Source organism: Bos taurus, chromosome 5 (genome assembly GCF_002263795.3).
Source record: "Bos taurus isolate L1 Dominette 01449 registration number 42190680 breed Hereford chromosome 5, ARS-UCD2.0, whole genome shotgun sequence".
Taxonomy (NCBI): Eukaryota; Metazoa; Chordata; class Mammalia; order Artiodactyla; family Bovidae; genus Bos; species Bos taurus.
In genome coordinates, this window is record NC_037332.1 from 115,267,415 (window position 1) to 115,280,994 (window position 13,580).

Below are 13,580 nucleotides of genomic sequence, written 5' to 3' on the forward strand. Positions count from 1 at the left end.
CCGTGAAGCAGTCGGCCACTCTGATGACTGCAAGCCCTGGGATATTTAGATGCTGGAAGAGTTTGTCTGTCCCATCCCTCCCCTCTCTGCCCCACCCCACGCCCCCACTCCACCCCCCCGCAAAACCCCAAGCCCCAGGGCAGGGACTGAATCTGAGCGTCTGATCTTTCCTCTCAGCTCCCGGTACCCCGCACAGGCTGCGGCTTGGGGAGGGGGCTCTCAGTGGGCGTGGGAGAGCGCGGAGAAGAGACGGATTACTGGCCAGAGATCCGATGGGACCGCCGGGTGGCCGGGGACGCCCCCTTCCCCGGCGGGCGCCGCCCACAGCCTGCGCAGTGCACCCGGATGGGGGGATCCGGGGAGGGCACCCCCGGCTCGCGGCTCCCAGCTCCGGCGGGTCCCGGCCCCCCGGCCACCGCAGTGGGTGGGCGTGCCCGCGGCCCAGGCGGCCGCCTCCCGCCGGCCTCCGGCGGCCCCGGCGGCCCGGTGGCCGCGGCCGCGTCGGGCGCCCTGCGCGGGCCCGGGGGGCGGAGCGGGGCGGGGCCACCGCGGCCCCCTCCCCCGGCCCCGGGCTCCGGCTGTGCGCGGCGGCAGCGGCGGCGGAGGCGGCGCGGGGACCAAGGTGAGCGGCGGCGATGGGTCCGGGAGGCCCCCGCCGCGGGAGGGGGCCGGGGGAGGCGCGCGCGCCCCTCAGAGGGTTGGGGGGGGCCCGGGCGGCGCCGCCGGAGTGGCGTGTGCGCGCGCGCGCGCGCGCGTGTCGCGTCGGTTACGGGGACATGGGGTGGGGTGGGGGTCGGGCTGTCCCCTTGGTTGGGGGTCCAGCCTCTCCCACCCCGGTCTTCCGGGACCTCGGAGCTCATCTCTCGAAGTCTCTCTCTGGACGCGCCCCCCCGCCCCCACCTCGCCGCACTCCGCCGGCTTCTCGGTCTCTGAGTTTCTGTCTCTGTGGGTGGGTCTCTGCATGTCCGTCCAGCAGCTTGTCCAGCTGTCTCTTTCCTGATCTCCCTCCCCACTCCACCCTGTCACTGTCCCCTCCCCCTCGCAGCTCTCCCCTCTGTTTCCACTGCCCCCCCCTTAATAGAGCAAACAAAGATGGTCGAGGGAGGGAGACACCTCGTTTCTGAGCCCTGTCCGGGCTCAGCGCGGGGCCCCACCCCTCTGGCCTCTGGCCGGGGCCTGCCGCCACCTTCCTGCCGGGAGCTGGCCTGCAGAGGTGTGGGGGTGGGCTTGGGGTAGCAGGCACGTCTGAGGGCAGAGGGCCCCCCCCCCGCCCCCCCCCCCCCCCCCCCCCGCCTCCAGCAGGAGCATGTAGAGCCTTGTGCCCTCCACCTGGGAGCCACCTCCCATCCCTTGAGAGGTGGCACTTGAGTGCCCAGTCAGAATCAGATCTGACCCTGGACCCTTTGCCCTCGGGCAAAATCAGATCATGCCCTGGACCCGGTTGGCATGAGCAGCGCCTGACCGCTAAGATTTTTTTTTTTTCCAATGGAGCCAAGGTAGGGGAGAACTTGCTGGGGCGGGGGAGGGTCCCTGGTCCCCGGGTCCTGGGGTGTGGTCCAGCCCTGCTAGGCCAGGCCATTTCCTGAGAGCGACCTCCATTTCCCCCTCCGTGGCTCGGGGCGGCAGTCAGAGCTGCAGGCAGCTGCCATGAGGACCCCGTGGGACGGCCATCGTGTCCAGGTGATTAGGTATGCTCATGGCAAGACCAGGGCTGCACCCCGGGATCCCAGAGGCCAGTCCCTGGACTGCATCTGGAGGGGGAGGGGAGCTCCCTGTGGCTGCTCAGACCTGCTGCAAGGCCCAACCCGACTCTTCCTGGAGCTCTGGGAGGAGAGGCTGGCAACTCTAGACTACCCTCTCTAAGGACAGTGCTTAATATAATGCTGAGTCCTGGGCTCCTGTCCGGACCTCTGATGGGGCACCAGGCATCTGCATTTTACAGCTTCACCCCCCTTCTGATGCACCTGCCAGTGTGAGCACCGCTGGGTGGTGGCACTGGGTGATCAGACAAGGTTACATGGCTCCCTCTGCCTGGCATGCGGTGGGGCGGACCCAAGAGGAGCCCATCCTCGGGGCATGGCCTTGCTGTGTCCCTGGGCAAGCCACTTGCCCTCTTTGAGCCCAGGTCCGATCGATCAGAGGAGGTTCGGGCCTCCTCAGCAGCTTTACTGCCAAATGGGCTGGAGTTCTGAGGCATTGTTTAAACAGAGGTGAGGCAGATGCTATAAACCCAAGCAGGCCTGGATCCGCATCCCAGGACCCCCGCTGGCCAGCTGTGTGGCCCTGGGCAAGTCACTCGGCTTCTCTGGGCCTCAGGTTCCTTGTCTGGAAACTGGGAACCACAGCATTACCAATTCCTAGGGGGTGGTCGGGATCCAAAGAGGCACCATGTCCTGGCACAGCAAAAGTACACCTCGGATGTGGGGGGTGGGGGGTTGGGCAGCCGTTGTGCAAGTGGCTGGGACTCCTTGTGTCTCATCTGTTCTCCCTGTCTGGTGATGGGAACAGTCACATGGACGTAATTTCTCATCAGCAGGGAAAGTGATCTGTGCAGAAACGTTTGTTAGCTAATGGGGTTTTGGTTTCTAATGGGCGGCTGAAAGGGCCTGAGGATGGCCACTCGGAAGTGCCCGGACGGCATCGGGCGGCACTTAATGGCATCCGGCTGGGTGCCTGTGCCAGCTCTCTCGCTCAAGGCAAGCACTGAGAGACAGCACGTTTATCTCCCAGGCGACCCCTGGCAGAGTCAGGAGAGCAGAACCCAGGACGGGCCGGGTGGGAGAGGAAGGAGAAAGCCCTGGGCCCCAGCCTGGTGCCCCCAGTGGTGGGCATCCGTGGACGTGAACAAAATCATCTTCAGGACATCTGTGAGGGGAGTAGAGCTCTCGAGATGCCCACAGAGAGACAGGAACAGTCATTCATTCGTTCCTTCATTCCCCAGAGCCTCCTCCAGGCCTGTTGGTGGCGATGGTCCCCAGGGAGGCAGAGAGACCCACCCAGAAAGGGGAGGCCACAGACACAAACTGGTTGGGGGTCTCTTGGGTCAGACGGGCTGTCAGTGGTCCTGCGGGTGAAAATCGGGGTCAAGACATCCTATGGCAGGACTCACCCCAAGGCCCAGGGTGGCCCTGAGGGATACGGATACAGAGGAGAACCAGGGTTGGAGTAGGGAGATGTGAATTAGGACTGTGGGCTGTGATAACGACCTGGGTTAGTGGAACAAGGAGGTGACTTCCTAGTGACAGTATAACTTTTTTTTTTTTTCTTTTAACCACATCCCTCTTTTATGTCTCAAAGTTGAACTTCAGTGGGGGGAGCACCTGGGGGGGCGGGGGCTTTGAAGTTGGTGTGAGCAGAGTTCTAGTCACTCAGGAATCCTAATGTCTCAGGGGAGCAGCCTGGGTGGCACTGCCCATAAGACTTGGCTCTGACCCCAGGCCCAAGGTCCTGGGTGCCCTGGAGGAGAAGCCAGCAGGGGCCGGCGGAGGGCTGCAAAGGCTAAAGACCCGGAGGCCAGGTCCACCTGGCACGGTTTATAGCTGTGTGGCTGCGGGAAAGTTGCCTAACCTCTCTGAGCTTCAGTGCTCTCATTTGCGTAGTGTGGATTGGAACACTCAGCTCAGGTGAAGACCTGGGTTCTGGAGACAGGCTGCTTGGGTTCAAACCTCAGCCTCTCCTCTCACCAGCTGTGTGACGTCAGCAAGTCACCAGACGTCTCTGTGTGCCTCAGTTTCTTCATCTGTGAAGTGGAGCTGATGGCAGCGCCTGCCACACAGGGTGCTCGTGAGGACGACGTGGCTCCAGGGAAGGGCCCCAGAAGGACCGTGTGCCCTGTGCCAGCGTGGTCGACTGCACAATGACGTCGACCACAGGCTGGCCCGGCCTGGACCTCCTATCAGTATCAGTGTAAATGCTGGCGTTGGAGCCCACTTCTGGGGTCACGTGATGACGATGGGGGCTGAGACGTGTGCAGGGCCCCTCAGTACCTGGTGTGGGGAAGCCCTCGCGTGATGCCGGCCCCCATTTCTACCCTCTGGGGAGAGCAGAGGGGACCGAGGACAGGTTTGCTACTGCGTTACCACCAACCAAACCCAGAGGCCAGTGGGGAGGGGCTGGGCCCAAGTGCCTTCTGAAAAGGTTATCTAGCAAATCTGTGTGGTTTGTTGCAGCAACAGGTATTGCCCTCCGGGATTCTGACTCCAAAGCGTGGACTCACCTCCAAAGGAGGGGTTGGCCATTCCCTGAGCACTTAACCGTGTGCGAGGCCCTGTGCGGAGTCTTCCCAAGCACCATCCCAGCCACCATCCCAGCCACCATCCCAGCCAACCCAGAAGGCAATCATGGCCATGCCCAGTTAATAGAGGGGCAAAACTATGGCCCAGAGAGGCCAAGAGCTGCCCAGAGACCCTGGCAGCAAGAGACAGCGCTGGGGCTTGAGCTTGAGGGTCTCTGGCTTGAGGTGTGCTTGCCGCTTTCCACGATGCTACGTGCCTTAAGGTGAGGGAGTGTCACCAAGACGCCTCACCGTCAGGAGCTGCCGCCATGGGCTCGCCGACCCCAGCGGGGGGTCCTGCTATAGAAGGTTCTTGAAGTTTTGCTTTCTGTGCCGTCGGCTAGACCGGTTAAAGGCCTTCTTTGTGTTGCCAAACAGTCTCTCCAGCCAAATCAGTCTGCCTAGAGCCACTTATACCCGTTTGAGTCTGCAGTGGCTTCTTTGTGCCTCAGTTTTCAAACCTGTGAAATGGGAATTTTTATATCTGCACTACTTAGCTTCCCCTGGTGGATAGGTAATGCCAGGAAATAATAATAGTCAATATAGCCCTTGACAGGTATCTGGGAAGTGTCTTCTGTATTTGCCCTCATTTAACCCTCAGGGGCTTCATGAGGTCATTGTATCAGATGAGGGGGCAAACCAGAGAGGTCAGGATCGTGTCCAGGGTCACACAGGTGGTAAGTCTTTAGGTCTGATTAAGATGGGCTGAAAACCAGCTACTGAGGCCACTTCTTGGTGGAGAGACATGAAGCCCCTTGCTTGATTTTTCCCCATGACGGGAAGCTCACTACCTCATGAGCTCCTGCTGATTGTCAGTCTAGGACCTGAATAGGTGGTGGTGATGGTCCCTGCTACAGGAGACTCCACACGGGAGAAGAACCTGAGCTTGACTTTGGCCGTGCAGGCCCAGCCGTGGAGAGGTGGAGAGGGTGTTTCCAGGTTCTTCTTTCCTCACGATGCTGTCCATCTTGTCCGTCCCACAGAACCAATATGAGGCTGAGTGAGGAGCAAACTCTCAGCACAGGGCGGGCACAAGGTGCCCAATAAATCCTTGCAGTGGACCAGCCCTATTTCTTAGGAAAATTTAAATTATAAAACCCACATAGCCGTGTTGTACAAAGTCTGGAAAATAGGCCCCAGTTTTACCCGTAAACTCTGTCCCCTGAGCATCATCATTTTGTATATTGTTTCCAGTCTGGTTTAAATAAACATGTCTTGATGTAAAACTATTTTCCCATAACGTCATCACACCACACGTAGCCCCGATCCTGTTCTTTTTCACTAACTGTAATCCTACGAGCGTTTCCCCTCCAATTCCTTCAAAAGTCCACTAGTTGAAAGAGTGGTGATTTACTGGCTGCATGATATCCTGTGGATATTCGTCATCTGACTTGGACCATCCCCTTTTTGGTGGCGTCTCCACGTGGACAGTGATGTGAAAAGCAGATTTTGATCCTGAGGTCACACCCCCAGAGGTCCAGCAGGACAGCAGGTCAGTCCTGCCAAGCTGTGTGACCTTGGGCAGAGTCCTGCCCCTCTCTGAGTCTCAGGTTCCTGCTCTGCTATGAAATAGGGGTAAGAACCTCACCTCCCAGGGCCCCTGGGAGGAGTAAATGAAGGGCTATGATGTCAGTTACCTGGCAGCAGCAGGGTCTTGAAATATGGTAGCTGTTATTCCTGTTGCTGTTATTATTATTATTATTATTTAGGTCCTATCTCCCCAGTTAAAATTGTGGAGCCCTGCAAGCAGTAGCCGGGCTCTGTACTTTCCTGCCTCCCACTCCTAGACATACTTCTTTGTATCTATTGATTTCATTCCTGACATTCAGGCCCCTTCAAAAAGAATGAGTCTCCCTCCATGTGGGTGAAGAGCTGGGAGATGTTTCACTTACATAGTCTCACCTGGTCCCCCATGAGTGGAGATCATCAGCCCCATTTTAGAAATGGCTCAGAGAGGGTGATGGCCCTGCCCAAGGCCACACTGTGGAAAGAAGAGAGCCAGGAATACTTCCTGGAGGAGGCAGCAGTGGCAGTGGCCGGCAGCATGGGCCGTCTGACCCAGCCTGAGGGGTAGAGTGCTGGTGTTCTGGGGGTGCTGCAGAGGACCTTCGGAGCTCTCTAGGGCAGGGCGGAGCCCAGCACCCAGCACAGTGGGGAGCAGAGTGTGAATAAGGCTCGGGCTGTGGGGGGTGCATCTGCTGAGTTGAGCTGACCTGACATGACACCAGGTGGGGAATGAGCTAGCCGTCTGGGCTCCTGACCCCGCCTGCACTCCTCACCCAGCCATCCTTCTGTCCGGGCAGGAACGGGTGCTCTGCGGGATCGGAGGCTGCAGGCACCTTCCTGGGGCCTGCTCTGTGAGCAGTGATAAAATATTTATCAGAGATGCCGGCGGCCAGGCTTCCCCGCACAGGGTACGCCTGGGGGCGGCTCACCCCGGGCCTGCTGCCTCGTGGAGTTCCGCTGAGTCACGGGGGAGCCCTGTGAGTCGCCTGCCCGCGCCCTCCTCAGCCCCTCTGCCCTTTGGCCACATGCAGGCCTCATAATACGTAAACCATTCAGCTGCCCACAGGGCCCCGGGCATCCAGGAAGGTTAGGGCTGAGAGATTCAGAGCTCATTCAGCGGCCAGGGTCACGGGCAGAGGCGGCCAGCCGGACGGGGTCCCCCTGCACCCACCCCTACGGGACCCCAGCTCCTCAGTCCTCACCGCCCCTGGCGAGGTAGGTCCCTGGCACCCCCGTTTAGTGACGGAGACCCCGAGGCACAGAGCAGGGATGCAACGGGGTGGGTCTCAGGCAGAGGGTGGCCGAGCACAGATTCAGCCCTTGGCTGTTCGATCTCTCTTCCGAGGTGCCGGACTCCGATCCAGCCCCGCGCCAGGGCCTGGGTGCTCTGCCCACCCCTAGGTGACACCGCGCTGTGACTTCGGGTTTGTGCTTTTCATTTGCAGAATAACAGCACCAACAAAAACCAGTAGCAGATGGCTCCTGCTTGCTGTGGGCAGAAGGACGGGGCTTTCGGATTCTTTTGTTCGCTCGTTCATAAAATGCATTCTGGGTGTGGTGGCCAGGCCTGGGGACCAGTGGGGGACACTGGGGCTGTGGTGGGGGGCCCCCCCTTGGAGCCAGAGAGAGTTGGATTCTGGGCCTGGGCCCACGTACTGCTTGCTTGCGTGCTGTGTGACCTCTGGCGGGTTCTCCGCCTCTCTGAGCCTACGTCTCCCATGTGTGAAGGGGGTGGGGGGCACCCTGCTTTCTCAAGCGAGGATCGCACCTGTGTCCTTGTGGTCCATCACATCTTCACGTTGGCCTGACAGCATTCATTGGCCTTTGGGATGGGTCTGGTTTCCAGAGAGATCCCAGCAGGCCTTGCGGCTGGTTCTCCCAGGAAATAGCCCATAGCCAGCGCCCCGGGCCCTTGCAGATCCGAAGGTTGAAGGTGGAAGATTCTTCCAAGCCTAGTTCTGAAGAATACTGGCCCCTGGAGCCACACTCGCTGCCCGCAGCTGTGGGAGGGAGCCCCGTGGGTGGCTGGAGCCATCCCCTGGGTCGCTCCTCCAGGGTCACTGCCCAGAGGTCATCTCATATTCTTATTTGCTGTCCACCTTCCCCTCTAGACTGTCTCCTGTCTTTCTTCTGTCTGGAATTCTTTTCCTCCGTTCTTCACTGGGGGCTTTTCTTGGCTCTTTAAGCTCCTTCTGGAAGATGCCCTCCTCCTCCAGGAAGCCCTTCTGACTGCGCTGCGTCCACTCCAGGCAGAGTGGGTAGACACCCCTCCTCTGCCCCCGTGCCCTGGAATCTTTGCTCCTGTCTTTCATCCAGCACTGGACCTGTTCCCCAGGCTCCTTCCCGCCAGCCTGGGGCTCCAAGGGCAGAATTCTGCTTGATTCATCTCTGAGTCCCAGGGCTCAGCTTACGGCTGGCATACCCGAGGAGTGTCTGAAGAACAAGCGAGTGAGTGACAGACATCACAGCTGGATTGGGGTTATAGGAATGTGTTGTAAGAGGCAGTAGCAGATCTGTAAGATGTGCTCCACGTGTGAACTCGCTGTGTTTCTGTGGGGACCCCCGTTTTCCTGGTCTTCACAGATGATAGACAGCAGGTAATAAGGACTTCGGGACTGAGACTTGTGGGGCAGGGTGTGCAGAGTCCTGGGGGTCAAGAGGGCTGGGCCCCTCCTGTTGGAGCTGCGTGACCCCGAGAGACTCAGTCCCTCCGTCAGGCCTCAGGTCCATTCTGCAAGCCCAGCTTTTATTCATGGAAGAGAAGCAGGCAGGCTTGCGTTTATGGGGTGCTCACGGTGGTATCCAACGCTTACAGCCCAGCAAAAAAAAAAGACTGAAAGGAAATGCACCGAGATGAGGGCAGTAACTTTCTCTGGTGGTTCGTTTCCTCTTCCAACTATTTCGTGTATTTTGTAGTTTTCTCAAGTTCTTTCAGTGACTTTACATGTATGTTGAAAGCTTTGTGATGAACCCTGCGGGGTGACAGAGCCCCTGCTGCTGGAACACTCAGTCTGATGGAGAATTAGTCCTTCGTCATCAGACTGACCTGACGCAGTCTGATGGGGGAGGCTGCCGGGACTCAGACCCAGGGTGTGATGGAGCTGTCACAAAGGGAAGCCTAGAGGAAGCACCTGGCCATGCCTGGAGTGGACGCAGGGCAGTCAGAAAGGCTTCCTGGAGGAGGAGGCCATTTTCCAGCAGGAGCTTAAAGAGCCTTGTGAAGTTGGAACCTTGCTGGGGGTGGTGGTGCAGGGGAGTTGCTAGGGAGGCAGGTGCACTGGGGCTGGGAGGGCTGTTTGACTGGAGACCTGGACAAGGGTGAGGTGAGGATGGTGAGAGACGCGGCGAGGGGCTGGACCAGACCCTGAGTGATGGGGACAGGGGAGGGCGTGTGCCCCTGTTAGAGTTACAGTTGGCTGCCTCCCCTGGGGGTCCACCCGCCGGCCACCCCCCTGCCCCACGAGGGGAGGCATGGTGCACTAAGGAGCCCCTGTGACCCTTACCTCTACAGGGACCCTAGGGGGCTGGCCCGGCTGTGGCCCCACTTTACAGAATGGGGAAACTGAGGCCAAATGCAGTAAGTGACCAAACTTCAGATCTAGGTCTGTTTGTCCCCAGAGCCCAGCTTGAACGGCTGGCCTCTCTCCTGCAGCCCTTGCTCGTCACTGGGCTTCCGGTTTGTCATTTGTAGGGTGGGGATTAGAACGTGACCTCTTGGACCAAGTGAGCGCCCTTCATAGAGTTAATTGTTAAGTCCAGCCCTTGACATTCACTGGGTCCACAATTTCTGTTGTCTGTGGTTGGAGCATCGCCCAGGGTGGCAAGTTAGGGGGACAGACGTAAGCACGGGAGGCACCTTGGGGACAGGGCTCTCAGGAGAACCCACAGAAATCGGACATGAGTTTGATGTCCCAAGACTTACGGGAACGAGCTTCAAGCAGCCAAAAGGACGTCAGCTCAGACCACCCCAGATGTGGACCCGAGGGAGTGTGGGCAGTGTGCCCCGGGGGCAGAAACAAGGCAGGCGGGTCAGAGAGGGAGCCGCCTGTGAATGCTCTGGGTCCAGCCAGCTGAGGCAGGAGGGAACACGGGGCCCACTGAGCCACAGTGGGGGCAGGGCCAGTGCAGGTAAGATGCTCTCTGCGCTGCCTAAAGGTACAGAGAAGAACCAGCCAATACGGAGGAAAGGCCTCCGTACTGATGGTCAAGGTCACCAGCCATCACCTTGGTCTGTCGGCTGCAGGCCTTGGTGCTGGGCGGGGTGGGTGTGGGGGGTGTCGCTGAGCTCAGATGAGTTTCCTCCCTGCGTGTTTGCTGACACAGGAAGCTCTGGCAGGTGCTGTAGGCACCCATAGGTGGGCAAGAGGGGAGAAGGGGAGAGAGAGAGGCCCGCCCAGGCCCCAGCCAGGGCCCACCTTTTTCCTCCGTTGCTTCCACCAGGAAAGGGTGAGGGTCCCCTGCTCCCTGGGGGTTTCAGTGGGGTGAACAAGGCAGGCAGAGGAGCCAGTGCAGGCTGCCCGCCCCCTCCAGGGGCCTGGCCGCGTGCCCAGTGTGGGCCTCGGTCCCCGCTGAAGAGGGAGGACAACTTCCTTCCCTCCCCCACAGCCTAGCTTCCTCCCGGAGCAGTTACGAGGCCAGGTAGACACTGAGGCCGCCAAAGGTCAAGTTCAGATCGCGCGCTTGGCTCGGGGGCTGGGATGTGTGTATTAGATTCTCAAGAAGTGCTTACTGGGCGGAAAGGAGGAACGTGCAGACGGCCTTTGACAAGTTGTGTGGCCCTCGCAGCCTCCGTGTCCTCAGTGAAGAGAGCTGCCAACCCCGCCTTAACCCGGGAGTGTTGTGCAGACAGGCCTGCTATGTGGAGAGTACTGAACTGCTAGCCAGATTGGAACTGCAGGAACCAGCTAAGGAAGGAGGCAGGAGTCTGTCCTTAATTAGTGAGGGATCTCGCTCTCTGAGCCTCTGGGGAATGTGCCACTGCAGCAGGTGGCCTGGACAGTACTGCCTTTCAAACACACTTGTGTGTGGTGGGGCGGGGCTTGTGGAGAAGACGTTGGTGGGGGAGGTCACTCTGAGCAGGGTTTTGCAGGATGCATAGGAGTTGGCCAACCAGACCAGGCTTTGGGAAAGTTATCCCAGACAGTGAAGGGCAAGCATGTGGACATGAACTGGACCTGGCCTTTGAGGACTGCACCTTCCTCTAGGACGTTGACGTCTGCTTTCATTTGTTCGGGAGGCTGCAGGGAGTCTCCTGGCTCCCTTCCCCTGCCTTCAGACAACCCCTGAGCTGACAGCCTCCCTGGGAGGGGCTGGGAACTTGTGACTGGCTGCTTCCCTGTTGTCTCATCCCTGCGGCGGAGCCCAGGAGAGCCCCCTCCTGTCCCCTGCCCCCAAGTCTGGGGAAATCCCGAGGGCCCAGCCAGTGCAGGAGGCGCCAGGCGGCGTGCAGTGGAGGCAGCAGTCTCCCTCCCAGGCGGACTTCTCACCTCAGTCCCCACCCCCTCTGCCACCCACACAAGGAACCACAGAGAAAGAGCCCGGGCATCTGTGACTCAAAACCAGAAACTGCCAAGACCTGAGTGAGGAGCCGCTCGGGGGTCAGGCCAGGGGCTGGGCAGGGCCGCCCTCCCACACCCAGCGCCCCACAGGAGGCTGCCAGGAGGCGTAGACGCCAGGGCACCGAGTCCCTGTGCCCGCTCCGGCCCGGCCCCCTCGGGCTGTGCCCCCCTGCCTAGGCCGGTCACTTGGGCGGCCTGCGGACTCATGGGGAGGCCCTTCCCTGACCCTAGTGTGGCTGGCAAGTCATCCAGCCGAGGCCTGGGACCCCTGACGCCGCGGTTTCAATACGCTCACACTGAGACAGCCAAGTCACAGGATTGATTACTTACAGATCCCAGAAATGGGGGGCGTCGGGGGCCAGCCCCCGTCCCTGGTCACAGGCAAGCAGGACAGAGGATGGTGGAGGGCACCCCTGTGGCTCAGGGTGGAGGGGACACTGACTTTTCTCAGGCTCAACTCTAAGTGCCCCCCGCCCGGGGAAAGCAGAGTAGGAACTCGGGGCAGGAATCCCGAGCTCAGGCCCTTACTGGATGGTCCAGATTTGGGGCATGAGAAGGGTAGTCACTCTATAGAATACCTGGGCAACTCAAGACTCACCCCGGGGTCCTTCCTGAAACCTTCCCCTCCCAACCCCCTCTCGCACCCCAAGGCGACACTGTGGTGCCCACGGTCCTCCCAGCCCCTGGAGCTCTGGCTCCCGCCTCTCCAGGCTTCATCTCCATCCTCTGTTCTGTATGTTGCATTCCTGCCCCTGTGATGCCCCTCCGCCTCGGCCTGGAGAGAGACCTTGCCCATCTGAGCACCAGCCATAGCCCACACACAACACCCCCACCCAGAAGGCCGCCTCCTGCCTTTGCCCTGTCCATGGGGCCGTGCGCTGTCCCCTCCAGAGCCCAGAGCCCCTCTGAGCACAGGGCCCTTCCCCTGCCAATGGCTCAGTTGGCGTTCTCATGGACGCCGTGGTCAGCCCAATTCCTGCCACCCAGTCTGCACCCCAGCCTGGCCCTGCTGCGTGAGGTCATGCCTCCAGGCCTGTTTAAAATGTCACTGCCTCTGGTAGTTCGTCAGAGCTCCCCAAGGCTGTCAGGGTCCTCAGGGGTCCCAGAACCTTCCACCCGTTGCCTCCTCTGTTACTGGCCTCCTGTGACTCTCCAGGGAAGGGGGAACATGGCAGCCTCTGGGGACAGGCTCTGGCCTGCGTTGGTGCTCACGATTACTAATGACTTGACAGAGGGGTGGGGGTCCCTCCAGAGTGGCAGTGTGAGGCGTGTGGCCTCCAGGTCACAGCTGGGCTCAGTCTCAGCACTTCCGCTTGCCTGCCATGCAGCTGGGCAGGTCTGTTCCCCTGGGGCCACAATTTCCTCCTTGGAAAAATGAGGGTGGGAATTCTGACCTGGGTGGGCTGCCCCAGGAGGGAGGGGGTAGGACCCAGTAGGACCTCAGTATTCAAGCCTTTTCACCACGCGTCAGGATGTCCCTGCTCTGTGAGTGACCCTGCATGCCCCACCCCCTTCTCGAGGCCTCGGTCTTTCTGTCTATAAAATGGACAGATGGGCTACATAAACTCCGGGGACCTTTGGGCCTGACTTCCTGGGAGACAGGGTGCGTGCAGAAGGCCTGGGAGGCAGCGTTGGAGCCAGGCCACCCAGCATCCTTTGTCGGGAAGCCCCTTCTCTTACTTCCTCGCGTGTTTACAGTATTCACCGGCTTTTCTTGCAGGCAAGGAGGGCCAGGTGGGTTTTGTTAAATGGCCTTTCTGAGCTGCTTGTGTTGGTTGCCAAACTTAAACCAAGTTCATCGACCGGGAACGTATAGGAACTGCAGACGCGGGAGGGGAGTGTAAAGGAGGGCGGAAGACTCAGGGACCCCAGGGCCCTGGGACAAGTGTCCCTTCCCTCCAGACACCTCTGGGAGTGGAATTCTCCGAGCCCCTTGCTCCCCTCCACCCCGTCCACCCCAACCCCCAGTCCCTCCCCAGGAAGCGGAGTCTGATGGCGGCTGCTACCCTGCTGTGCGGGTCACAGGGAAGATGCCCTGTCTGATGCCCCACTGCCCTGATCTCACCCCTCCTGTATCACAGGGACCACCAGCACCCCTGCAGCTTCATCAGCCCTGTCCGTGAAGCAGGAGCAGCAGAGCCTGCATGAGAGGGTATTGGGCCAGCAGGACTGTACATTTGCATCCCTCAGGGCTGTGCCTGGCTGTTAGAAAGTGCTCATAATGCCTGTGGTTGTGTTATGGC

At 60.0% G+C, this 13,580-nt stretch overlaps 1 protein-coding gene across 1 annotated transcript in view; it reads left to right on the forward strand.

Annotated features, from left to right (window-relative positions):
• The first annotated feature begins 542 nt into the window (after positions 1-542).
• PRR5 (proline rich 5) overlaps positions 543-13,580 on the forward strand; it is a 53,008-nt gene continuing 39,970 nt past the window's right edge. Inside the window, exon 1 of the mRNA XM_024992321.2 lies at positions 543-622. The gene's annotated coding sequence lies outside the window, so the exon portion shown is untranslated. The remainder of the gene's footprint in view (positions 623-13,580) is intronic.